The sequence below is a fragment of the Aquila chrysaetos genome, chromosome 5 (assembly GCF_900496995.4).
Source record: "Aquila chrysaetos chrysaetos chromosome 5, bAquChr1.4, whole genome shotgun sequence".
Lineage (NCBI taxonomy): Eukaryota > Metazoa > Chordata > Aves > Accipitriformes > Accipitridae > Aquila > Aquila chrysaetos.
Genome location: NC_044008.1, coordinates 22,896,082 through 22,909,585, shown reverse-complemented (window position 1 = coordinate 22,909,585; position 13,504 = coordinate 22,896,082). Strand labels below are relative to the sequence as shown.

Genomic DNA, 13,504 nt, shown 5'->3' with positions numbered 1-13,504 from the left:
TGGGAGCAGGAGGAAGCCCAGATGTGTTTAAAAAAAAACGTAAGTGAGGGGAAAAAGGCTCTTTTCCATCTCATGCTGTATCAAATTCCTCCCTCCTTAGTTTTTTTTTTTAATCCTCCAGCATTTTTAGAAATTATTGTTTTATGAAAAATGTAAATGTAATTATATATAATGAGTATTTATTATAAACTTACACATAATTATGTAGTTTTCAAAGATAGGATAAAAGCCATTAGTGAAATAAGAAAACACTTTTCTATCACCTCTAATAATGTTTTCCACATCCCTCCATTTCAAAATAGAAGTGAATTGGATCAGCATGAGGAAGCTGTTCCTACTGGTTCCCAGCTGTGGATGTGTCAGTGGAGATAAATTTCATGTCCTCGAATATTACCCTTTCCCAAGCACCAATTTGCACACACCTTAAATTCCAGTTTGCCAAAAACAAAGCTTTCCGAGGTGTTTGTCTGCTCCCTCAGCGAGGTTTTGAGGTTTCACAAAATGTTTGTACAAGGAGGTTCAAGGCCCATGTGACTAAATAAAAATAGCCCCAGCTGTTGTAATGGCAGCTTTTCTTTGCCTTCCTTTTGGAGGACCAGAGGTCAGGGATATACATTTATTTTCTTCGTTGGTGCAGGTTTTCAGTGGCCTTCAGTCCTGTTTTTGTCCGCTGGCCAGCTGGGTCGTTAGCGGCTGATGGCCGAGGAGCAGAATTTGCCTTTCTGATCAGACTGGCCGGTGCACCTTGTGGGAACCGCCTGGAGTTGGAAAGGGGCAGCTGGAAGCCCAGCTGTTGTCCTTGGGTCACTTTTTTTTTATAATATGTACCAAATATGAGTAGGCTTTCATTCAGTTTGCAGTCTCAGGGCGTATTAAATGTTGTTTCTATCAGATTTATTTATTCCTCAGCCCAGAAAACTGGGAAGAGTATCCTGCCTCTTTCCTCAAACCATCGTGTTCAGGGTTTTATGTGGAGTTTTTAATGAAGTGTTTTTGTGTAGGTGTGTTTTCTAGAAAGGGGAAAAAAATTTAAGTTGTGGGGTTTTGTTTTGGTTTTAATTCATGTCATCCTAAAAGCTGTTTTTGCAGACAAACTGCTTTTGCTTATTTGTTTTTGTAAAAGATGTGTTTATGTGAGTGCTGCATAGGCCTTCTTGGTGAATTCCACAGGGTAGGACTCTTGTGCTTTTGTGTCATGTACTGTACCTTGCAGAAGTTACCTCTGGGTTATTGTAACACCGGTTTTCCGTGAAGTAACGGACTATGAAAAAAGTTTAAATAAAACGCCTTTGGGAATAGTAAATGACAAACTTCTCCAAATGTGGTTTACGAGAGCCTTGCAGCCCAATCTCCTAAAAGAAGCACCTGCAATCTGGGTTTATAGCTGATACACAGCTAGTTGGCAGAAAAAAACCTTGCTAGGATTTCAATTTACAACCTATGATACATAGGGTTCTTTCTTCCTTGTAATGCTTTAAAATGAAATTGAATTTTAAATTAACTTGACACTGTGCTGTTTTCAAGTCAGATAAATAACCGTGTTCCTTTTCCCTCTGTTCATAATATACTTGATATCTTACTATGAAAGTATTTCCTGCATTGATATTAATATTATACATTTGCCTGTCCTTACTTTCCTTAGGAAAAAAAAAAGAAACATAACTGCGTAGCTGTAAGAAGTATTGTTTGCACTTTGACAATGATATGGTTTTGTAGTTAAGGAATTTTCCAGTTTTATTTCTGTTGCTTACTGTAAAAACTTGTGGTTTATTTCTGTGTTTTTTCACATAACTTTGATCAAACAGTGGCCTTCAGAGTTATGTTCTTTGAGCTACCATGCATGTAGGGAACTTCCATTTGCTTTAATTCATCAGAGGGCCACATTCTTCACTTCAGTACTCCCATTTACACCTTCACAATGTTAATGAATCAATGTCTCAAGTCCCTAAACTATCATAGTTTAGGGGTGCTTTTCTTTATATTTTTGAGGGTTTATGGATTTTTAAGCTTAGACCCACACTGTACAGGTGTAAGCGCTATGAATGTAGTCAGTGATGTCTTAATCTGACACTTGATAGCATAAATCTTTTTTACACTTTGATAGATGACACCACTGGGAAGACTATTACAAAAGAGCTGCCTTAAAAAAAAAAAAGGTTTTTTTTCACTCAGTATTTTTAAAGAAAAGTAAATAAATACCTGTGTTTCTGAATGTGCATGTATAGTGGAAAGGAAGACTTTTACAGTAGAATTGTTTTGAGGGTTGGTTTTTTTTTTCCTAATTCTCACACTCATAAGTGAACAGAACTTTCTCATAAAACTGCATCTGGAAGAGCTTATACTGAGTAACACACAATGGCATAATTTACTATGTTGGCGTGGTGGGCAAAATGTATTTCTTCTGTTCCTGGTAAAAATGTGGCTAATGCCATGGTTCCTTATGTGTAACTTGAAGTAAGGTATTGGAGTACATCCCTCCCTCCCTTCTCCCCCAGAAGGGTGTTCTCCAAACAGCTCCCATTTTGTACCATCCGCCTTCCTGCAGGGCATTAGCATTCCAGAAAGAGTTTCACCAGCCCGGGGGTTTTAACAGTGGTCAGGACAGGCAGAAGGAAAAGTTACCAAACACTTCCCCTTGTAGGCTTAGGGCTGAAATTGTAACCAGGGGCTTTTGGGAGCGTATTAGACCACTGCTTTCCTTGCCCACTCTTTCCCTATTCTCTTGCTAGCCAATACCACTATGACCCAAGAGCCTGACTGTTTTTATTACCAAGCACAGTGAAGAAATATTTGGAATATTTCATTTCTGCGAGTGTATTACTGAAGGAGAAAAAAAAACCCTCTACCTTAAACAGGACAAGAAGTTTGCAGACCTGCCCAACTCAGCCAGAAATTCTCTTAGGCAAAGGAATACCGCATGAAATTGGAAAGTTCTCCTTTGGTCAAATAAGAGTGAAATAGCAGAGCCTTAGTTTGGTTGCTTTCCACTGTCTTGTACTCCTGTCATTTCTTCTTTCCTCTCCCTTTCCCCCACCACTCCCCCAAGGTATTCAAATGGAAAAGCTTTATTTCAAAGGTATTTACACAAAGAAGGCATTCAGCAGCAGACGAGATTTCTTCTGATCAAAAGCATCTTGGTGTGCTCTGATCTTTCCCCAGAACTTAGCTAAACATGCAGAAAAAGGACTCTGGCTCAGTACCCTTTGCAGTTACGGGCCCTTTTGGTGGATGTTGTCATTGCACATTCTAGGGGCGTGCGTATGTAGGCATATTTGTTTGAGTCGCGGCCAGGATATATGCCAAAGAGATTAGACTTCATCTTTCATCCCTGGGAGAAGAGAGCCTAAATGGGTTTATCATAGGGTTTCCATTCACTCTGTCATTTCTCCCTTCTTTATGGTTCATTGCTAGACTTCTAATTTTTCCCGACAGCAGCGCACACCCCTGCAGCTGGCCCTGCATAATGATTCCCTCCTCCTAGACTGACACAAGAGCAGATGCATAAATCTCCTGCCGTCAGGGTGCCTCCTTTAGCAGACACTGCCCACTCTCCCCCCTGGAAAAAGATCTGTCCCCTCCACAGCACTCTCATTTACCACCTACTAGCTTTGCCCGTTGAGCCAAGATGCTGCCTGTGACCATTATCCTGCCTATGCTGAACATCAGGAAATGGTTCTTTTCTGAGAAAAATACAGCCATCTTTTTTTCTTCTCCTACTGACAATTATTAGTGGAAATTGGAGAGCCTTTGGCGGTTGTATTTGACGCAAACATTACACTGTACAGCAACCAGCTCCTGTGAAAAAGCAAGAGCTGACTGATGGTTTGAATTAGGAGCTGGAGGATGAGAAGAACTGTCAGGAGCAAGAATTTGGACCAAAATACAGGTCTTTAGGAGGTCTCAAGTTAGAGATCCCTGTGTTCTCTGAGGCCCTGTATTAATTCAAAATGATTGCTTGGAACCATTGGGTAAGGGTAGTGCTGTCAAATCCAGGGCTTCCCAGTTGCTGAACTCATGCAGCACATTGGCAGTTTATAAATCAGATGGGACTTGTGGACTGTTTACAAAGTATTGTTTGAAAATCTCTTCCTTAGCCCTCCATCCTCACTTATAGCAGTGGAATATAACAGCTGGCTAAAAATCAGCGCAAGAATAGTTTAAAAGGCAGCAGTCTCTGTTCCTGTCCTGAAGATGAAAGCAGGCACAGGATGAATGTGCAGTGTACGGGAAGAGGTTCATCATCCTTTACCAGCAGCAAAGGGATAGGTAAAGGTCAGCCTCTCTTCCAAGAGTCTCTTCCACAAAATACTAGATTTCTCAAATAGGTATTTGGTCTTAGCAACGTGCTGATAGTCTGATATTCATAGTTGCTTTGAGAATTAAATGATGTTTTTCTTCAGCTACAAGTATTTGGCTGTTTTCTCTGCTGCTGTCCTTATGATGATTCATATTGCAGTTATTTTAAAGAGGAGGATAAACTACAATTGTTTATATGCAAACAGAATATGGCATTGGCTGCCAGAATCCAATCTTGCTAATATTTGGCTTGCTAGGTTGCCTTGTGTTTCATGTTTTGTCTATCAGAGAGAGCAAGCTTAAAATTAATTGAAAAGAGTTTCTTTCTTTCTGAGTGCGCTCAGAGCTAGTGGTATTTTCTCCTCTGTAAATGCTGGCAATTGATTAGAAAATGTCAGAGGTGTTAGAAGTGTCAGTGACCTTCATCTAGCCAGCTGGAATAATAGGCAAGACTTGCTTTAGGACACGCTGCGGTCACTGACAGGTTTTGTTGCATCTGCAGCCAACTCTGTATCATTAACAAGGAAAAAAAGGTGGATGGAGGAGAGTGGATTGTAAATGTAACAGTGCTCATTCCACTAAATTTACTTGGAAAATGATCGTTTTTTGTGTCCAATGCCATTTTGTACTCTTCATGATCCTCTAGTTAAGCCTGGAGGATTGTGGATCCAGGCTCTGATTTGAGCAGTATTGGCTGTCCTTCCAGAGAAGGGAACAAAACCTCCGCCCTCTGCTGCTGGGGGCTAACTCGTGAACTGATTTCTCTTCCATGCCTTGGTTACTACACATTATTAGGAATCCCACTTTTGTGACTTCATGTGCAGAACTGCATCCCTGAAGCAGACCTGCCTGCCAGCTGCACATCGTGTACAGCTGTTCCCAGGATGCTTAAATTTGACTTTGCATCTCAACTATTCCCACTTAATACAATGAGCTTCAAAGCAAACTATGGGGGTGTTGAAGAAAAAGTTCTCCATCTCTAACAACAGTCTCTTTAGACTCTGTTTGAGGCTAAGGCTCAGCTTTAAAACTGGTGATGGTGTTTATTTATTTGAAATCATTTTATTAGAATAAAGCAGTACCTGTGATTCTTGAAAAATGAAGAAAGAATGTGTATCCCTTTGCTTGGTAGACCCATGTGAGTGGTTTTCTGAGGGGATTACTCCTTTCTTGCCTTGGTGTTCCCTTGCAGCAGTAGCAGTGATAGAGTCTGATGGCCAGTGTGCTGGTTGGAATTACAAGAGAAGATACCTGCAGTTCTTGGAGAAGGAGGAAGGGAGAGGAGGGCAGAGATGACAGCAGTTGTTAGACTTTGAAGAGCAACAGAAATAAGGCTCTGTTGGACTTGAGGAGAACTTTCCAATCCCATATGGCATTCCTTCACCTTAATGATGGAAAAAGTCCGTTTATTTTTTATTTTAATATCTTGTCTTCATGATATTTTAGGGCTGGAATCCTTGTACTTTATTCCCTGGATATCTCATCTGTTAAGTAATGTCTCTATTCCTCTCTAATGAGAGCAGGTACACACAGAAACAGAAAAAGATCTTTCTGACTTACGCAAGTTTTTCTTGTGTTTAGTATTAATCAAGAAACACATATATGCTTAAGGATTTGGGGGGGTTGGAAATCATAGTGTGTTTTCTGAGAGTCTCATTGAAAAGTCAGCTTTTTACTGCTCAGTAAACCTGCCAGCCAGCTAAAAAATTCGGCTCGTGGATGTGATGGAGGCAGCCGGAGCTCAGGGCTGGGAGCTGGCTGTGTGATGCTCTGTGAGAGATGTGGGCTTGTGCATGACCTTGTGCCTTGGCAGAGGGAGGAGGCATTACTCCCTTTGAGTATAGGTATCAATGCAGAGAATTTAAGACAGCATTTTTCTGATCATCATAATGTTATCCAAGCTATTAAAGTCATTTCCTCATGCTGGACAAGAAAGTGCTGTAGTACAGTATACAGTGGCTCTGGACTGTAGGACTTTGGATCGTGCCAGGCTACAGTGGGTGGCATTTGACTATCTGATGCTTATTGTTACAACAAACAGTGCTTCTCAGTAAGGTTGAGCTTCCCTTGAGGCAGGGAGAGGTGTGGAGCGTGCAAGGGATCCCACTGCTTTTGCTGCAGGGGGTTCTGACAGCTGCATGTGACATGGGAGCTCAGGTTGATTTTACAAACAGTGTCCTGACTTCAGAATCATAGGTAGAAGATGTATTACTGTAAAGTTGGTGGTTCTTCTACAGTAAATACCAACACTTTCTTTTCCCCCAAGCCCTTCCTTAGCGTTACCTAATGGAGGACTTAGGGTACATTCTCTTAGTTTTCTTACCGGACTAGTTTTACCTAAACGTGTTAAGTCCTTTCAGTCTGTGACATGTGAAAAGATACTTCTGCTAATTTAAGATTAAAAATACCTTTTAAAGAGTTTTCATACGTAAAATATGTATAGATTTGAACGATTGAAAGACTACATGTTGGAGAATATGCATACAGTAAAAATGGCGGTAAACAGGAAAAAAGGCTGGCTTGCATTTCTGAGAGGTACAAACCAGTCTTTTTTCCCTTTGGAAAAAATCATAGGATAACTTGGGTTGGAAGGGACCACTGGAGGTCATGTAGTCCAACACCCAGCTCAGATCAGGGCCAGTGAGATCAGGCTGCTCAGAACATACATGAAGTATTTAGCCGTCTGCTCTATATAGCTCAAAACTTAAGTATATGGTGGTGAGCTTCTCGGGATTTCTGAAAGGGAAAAAACTGAATTGTAATATGTCTCCTTTGTCTTCACCTTTCAGAAGAAAAAAAAAGAGGGAGGCTGAGGAAAGAAGCTTTTTACTATGCATTCCCTTTTATTTTTAGATGGAAATAAAAATTTCATCAGGCTAAACCTTACTTTCCATACTCAATTATTCCCCAGAAAGTTGAAATAAGTATAGATGTAGGCTTTTCAAGAATATGCCCCTAGAAGTTAATTTCTGAAGCGAAGGGAAACTGCAAAGTGACATTGCTTTTGCAAATTGAGCCTTAATAAAGGGCTTCATTTAGGCATCCATCCTTGAAAGTGGATGGTAAACTATGTAAGGGTTGGGAGGGAAAGGGGAAAAAAGGAGATGCAAGGGAATGATAGTAGATGAAAGTACAAGATAGTTTAAGTCCTTGGTTAATGCCCCTATTTGAAAGTAGCACTGGTTGATTTGGTCACCCAACCATTTGGCAGCTCAAAGTCAAATTCTTACCATAAAGTCTTCTTGCCACAGACTGGGCTTGAGTAAGTTTGTTATTGGTCTACCATTATCTGCGAGAAAAGTGGCCCCTCCAAGGCAGAGTTAGGATGCTTTGTAAATAACTTCCTAGTGCTTTGCGTGTCCTCAAGACATCTTAAGTTGAGAGGGCACGTGCGGTAGAGAAAAGCAGAGAATTATGCTTATCGATAAAGGCAGCTGTAATGAGTTTCCCTGTTTATACGGCTGTATCTCCAGCAGTCAGACAGTGTAAACATCCATCAGTGGGTCTTATATATGAAACGTTGCATCACTCCTGTGCTGAGGGAGCTGAGAGCCTGTTCTGTTGTTCCAGGTGAGAAGAGCGAGGGGGACAGCCCAGGGCTCAGTTCTGGAGCTCACCTGGTACCCGCTGGAGCACAGCTGAACAAGACTAAGCACTGACAGTGCCCAATCCCTCCTGAAGTCCCAGAAGAACTGGGTTCCCCTCTGCCAAGCTGTGGTGTGCACGCAGACATCTCATGTGAATTTTTTGGTTTTGGGTAAGCTCGCTTTTTCCTTTTTTTAATACATTAGAGTTTTCTAAATGAGAAATTATATTCTGTTTTTCTAGACAAATTTGTTGCTATTCATCAAGACTTTCAGACGTTGCTGGAACATATAATAAATGTTTATTGCTACTAATGGAGATAAAACTTCTAGGACCCAATCTTGCAAGAAGCATTAAAAATTAGCAAAGTAAAAAAAAAAAAGAACAGCTTGGCAGAGGTTCTGTATTCATAAACCTATTTATAGATGGTATGCTGGATAGGAGAGCAGGTTTGTGCCTCTGCCAGCAAGATGCTCCAGCCTACTGCTGTGGTAGTGCTTGCCCTAATTTTGCACTTACATTCTGAGTCTCCCAGGGGGATGCTGAGCAGATGTGTGATTGACCTGAATCTCAAAGGTGCATGGGTTTGACTGCGTCTCTGAGAATGATCGGAGAGATTCGATCAACTTCTTTTCCAGGACCTGTTCACGTTGATTAGCACGTGTTGGCTTGACAGGTTTCTCAGAAACCAGTTTGTGAAACCTTCCAACTAAGAATTTTCTTTATCCTCAAGTGGCCAGAGAGACCTGAAGCAAAGATTGACAGAGGGGTTGCACAAACATGGCTCTCGGTCTGTTCTTTAGCCGCAAAGTGATTTAAAACCATTTTGGCAGCTCGCTTGGTGCTGGCGACGCTCCTGGAAGCGCTGCTGTCGGGTGCGCTGGTTCCAGCCTGGTGTGAGCCTGGAGGGGAAGGCAAGGCATTTTGCTGGGATCGCCTGTGCTGCCTTCATCTTGGCTACCAGTAATAATTGTCCATAGACTGTACTTTTCGGAAGATAGCACTTAGCCTTTCCAGCAAGAGAAACATGTGTCTCCTGTTCGACACCAAAGAAAAATGAAACTGTGGGTGAGGAAAATAAAATTTACAAAGAGCTAAGTTAAGAAAACAAGTGTATTCTAGTGTTTAGCTAGTATCTGGCTGCATGCCAGTTTGGGAGGGGTTTTGTTTAGGTTTGGGGGGGAACTGAATGCTTCTGTGCATTCAGTTTTACTTCCCCTTAAAAACTAATGGGAAAGGCAGGGATAAAAATACAGTTTTGCCTGCATGTGAGCTGCAGAATGAATAAAAGTGAAGACAGCTGTTCTAAAATGAAGTACATTCCGCCTTTGCACATTCATTTGTGTACCTAAAATCATGATTTTTTGAAATGTAGGAAAAAGCATGAAAATAGCCGCCATTTAAGCTAATTTAGAAATACACATCAGGGAAGATGAGTATCACTAAGGAACAAAGGTGGGTCCTGTGGGGGATGTGAATGTAAGAGTGGACTCACTGAAAGCAAGTAATAGCAGAGTAATTCTGCTGTGGAATTTTAAACCAATTATGTGAATAACAGAGGATATGTTCTGAAAGTAGCCAGAACTGCTTTTCTGTGGGTATAGCTAACATGGCTTCAGAAAGTCTCTGCCTGGTCAGGGTTAGTACTCCCACAGCTGAGACAGCACTTAGTGCTCCTGTGTTTGGCTGTACATCGTCGCCTCGCTGCAAGTCAGCCTTTCTCAATCAGCCTGTCTTATGGTGAATCTTCAAAAAAATGCACAAAGGTGTGTCTTGTAATACCCAGTGCCTCAGCTTGTTTCTATGTCTAACTGGGAAGTTTGATGTTCAAAAGGTGCTTGGTCTTAGATTTTGCAATGATTAAATGTTTTGATAAATTGCATCAAGCTGCATCAAACTTTTACTGAAATTACTGCAAGTTTCACATAACTGGACTGATTAAAGGTAGTATTTCAAGAAGCCTTCACTGATCTAGTTTTTTCTTGAGCTCTATTCCTTTGAAGGGAAGATTAGCATCCTTGTGCTTTTTAATAAAACGAGCCAAGTACTAAAAATCCACTGTCAGCAATTTGGCTTGAACACCAGAGTATGTGGCTCATTGCTGTACAGAACATGGAGGATATTAAATGTGGATATGAATTTTGTTCATTCCTCCACCACAAAGAAAATAGAAATGCTCATACAGGAGGGGAAAACAGTTTATGGGATTCTTTAGCATTGCCTTTCGTAGTATGCAATTATGAGCTTTGATGAATACTAGATATAAAGCGTTTCCTGGTGTTAGATGCATGTAAATAAGTATAAATCAGCTTGGTTGTTTTTTGGGGTTTTTTTACAACCATTAAAGCACCTACATGGTAGCAATTAAAAAGAGAAACAAAAACTACGAGATCTCTACTAAACTTTCTTTTCTTTCTAGAAGCTTTCCTCAAACTTCATTAGTCTTCAGAGTTTTCCCTTTAAATGGGTGGCCAGTGTAAGCATTTCTGCAAATTCATTTCATGTGAAGATTTTGTCTCTAAAGTTGTTCAAGTAAGCGTAGCTGCAAATCTGATTCACTTGTGTGGCAATGAACTTCACATGTAAATCGAGCTTCTAATAAGTCCTTATTGTGCTAGAAGGTGCTAATGGCTGCCATCAATCAGAGAGCTGGTAAAAGTTGTTCTCCCTCTCTCCCCCAGACTAAATGAGACAGCAATTAAATGCCCTTTTGTTGAGTGATAGCTGAGACAATGGAAATCAATGTCCAACGCACAAACCAGAATGGCAAGTCTTAAGTATAAACTAAGCCATGTGTCCCAAGGGATTGGCATGTTGATTTGCTTACAGCTGAGAGGGTGTATGAAAGGAATAACTGGGATTGTAGACAGCAGGAGAAGCAGTAATGCTCCTTGGAGCGAAGCCAGAAGGGAGTATTTGCTGGGAAGACTTCTCAATGGGGCCATGCTGCCATCATCTTGCCTCCATGCAACCCAGGCTCAGCCAGCAGTACAAATTTGATCCAGAACAGGCCCTGGAGTAAGATCATGATCAGAAAATATGATACCAAGTTTGTTTGTGGTATGTTTTTATGTTGGCTGCTCGAGAACAGGCAGTATCTGATCTGGTGTGAAGCCTACTGATACAAACTTAGCCTTTCAGCTTTTCTGAAAGTGCATCAGCTGGCAGGGTGAGTTTATACTCAACCCGTGCTGTTACTGTAGTGGTTTAGATCCCTGGAACAGGATTTGCTGTGTTGTCAAGCTGCATCCTGAGAACATCCCCCCTCCCTAAATGCCATCACTTTGTTCCCAAATGCTTTACAGGTGCAAGACTTACTTTTGTGTCTCTCCTAAATAAAATTGCACTGTAAAAAAGCTCAGTTTGCTTATCTATTTCTTGTAGATAAAAACAATCCCTTGAGACCCTTAGTACTGGTTAACAATTTTTTCCAAAGGACGTGCAGTCACTTAGGTGGCTGAACGTGTTTTGCCTGTTGTCTTCTTTCCAGACCTTCTCCAAAGCTCATTATGTCAGTGGGACACTTCTTTTGACTCCAGCTCACAATTCTGCTTTAGCTTTATTGCCTTCCTCAAAGGGCCTTAAGTTACTCCTGTGCACAGGGCTGCATTGTCTCTAATCTGTGTGGGTTTTTTGTTTTTGTTGGGGGTGGTTTTTTCTGCTTTTGTGCAAAACTGTAAATGCATTGAGAACAACAAGCTATTGCATTTACTAATGGCAAGGCATACTGCTGTCATGCAGTTCATATGCCATTGGCAGAGACCGTGGCTATATGATGCTTGCAGCAGCTCAGCTAAATTGAGAGAAAGTCTTCTGCAAGTTTAAGGCTCCAAAGAAATGTTACAGTAAGGAAGTATTTTATTTTTGTGCCTGAAAATTATTGCACACAGATGACCAGAGTAATCTGAAATAATACTAGAATTTGACTAAAAGACAATACATCTGTTTAGAGAGTTCTGTATTGATTTTTTTCTGTGGCATGCTGTATCTGTCACAGCTCTTTTGGAGGCTTCAACAAAGAAAAAACAAAACTACCTGTATTGAAGTCCACAGAAATCAGCAGGCATTAGGAATGGACTCATACAAAATGCTCTAGCTGGTGTTCCTTGTCCTTATTGCTCAGTGATAAGACACTGTATTTTCCTTGTGTCCCCATGAAGGAGACACTCTCTTTTCAAACTCATGTTCTACTGCACTCACGTTTAGTCTTTGGTTTTATAGTATTGACAATTACTATGAATGACACACTTCACAATCCCACTGTCTTCGTATCAATTCAGGTGCTCACCTCTGATGTTCACTCTGGTTCTAGCCTTGACTTGCACCTCACTTCTGCATCAGGTTCTCTATCAAAGTAAAGCAGAGACCCAGGGAACCAGGAGAGACTCTGTGTGGGCACAGCAATACACTGCTATGTTACCAGCATGAGTATAATACTTTGAACCTTTCAATGAAGACCTTGAATGATTAATGTGATCTTCACTATTACCAATACTGATACCTTTTCTTAAACATTAAAGCATTCTTATCAATAAACATACAATAATAAATTCTACAATGTCACCAAGATGATCATAGGCATAGAGAGTGCAAAAGCTATTTGTACTGGTTTATATTTAATTATTCTTTGTGTAATTTTGAATAATCATGGATTAGGTTTTTTTAAGCATCTACTTCTATATTGCAAGCCTTCAGCAATCCAATAAAGCAGAGCCATTGACTGCTATTTGATGTGTCCATTACCTCCTGCAAATGCCTTGGAATACAATGGGGTAGCATGCAGACTTCAGAGCTGTCATGACAGGTATTAAGAATGTGTCAAATCGCAGTGATGACTGATAACATATCTGTCATTTGTGATGGGATTATTAGGAAGAGGAAAGCTACTAGGAGAAAGATACTCTAGGAAAAAAAAAAGGCGGGGGGGAGGAGACAGGAGGAGAGAGGATTTGCTGTTCTTCAGAGCTGCCTGGTTTAATTAAGCCTTGTCTAGTCCATAAACAAATCTATTAACTTTCTGAATGCTTTGGCAGCTTACGCACTTCAACGCTGCAGCAGTAATTCCATGGAATTTAGGTTTCTCTTTGGTGGGTAGTTGCACTATAGGTATTGTGGCTACGATGAAGGTTCTTGACCGGTACATGGAAACAGCTAGTGCAGTAGTACTTTTTCGTTTGTTTTGTTTTCTAATTGAGAGTTTAACGGAATACTGTGGAAGAAAGAATTCAGCAGGCACATAAGATGTTTTCTGCATGGAAGCTCTTTATAGAAATGAGAAAGGAGGACAGTCTGCCAGTGCCATTTGATTTGCATCTTTGGTTAGCAAAAGGATGTGAAGGATTGCTTTTTTTTTTCTAGTCTGGATGTTTATCTGATGTGAGTGTGGAAAGAAGGCTGAGCTTCATCTCACTTGTAGAACTAGGTTCTGCTGAAGGGCTCCAGTGTGCCTAGTACACAAACTGTTGCCTTTCAGGTGTTTTAGGCTGAGCCATAAAGACATCAAAGGTCTAAAAGCAGTTAAATATTAAGACAAAAGAAGTATCTTATTCTGCTGCCTTCTGGTACTCAGGCAATGCCAGGACAGAGGAGATGACCTGTGTGCTTCTTACTGTCAGCGTCTTTT

General features: G+C 40.8%; 1 protein-coding gene across 2 annotated transcripts in view; it reads left to right on the top strand.

Moving 5' to 3' along the window:
• PLXNB2 (plexin B2) overlaps positions 1-13,504 on the top strand; it is a 262,685-nt gene that overhangs the window by 74,839 nt on the left and 174,342 nt on the right. Inside the window, exon 3 of one of the 2 annotated variants that reach the window (XM_030014278.2) lies at positions 7,867-8,053. The exons of the other annotated variant lie outside the window; for it this stretch is intronic. The gene's annotated coding sequence lies outside the window, so the exon portion shown is untranslated. The remainder of the gene's footprint in view (positions 1-7,866; positions 8,054-13,504) is intronic. 2 annotated transcript variants of the gene reach the window in all.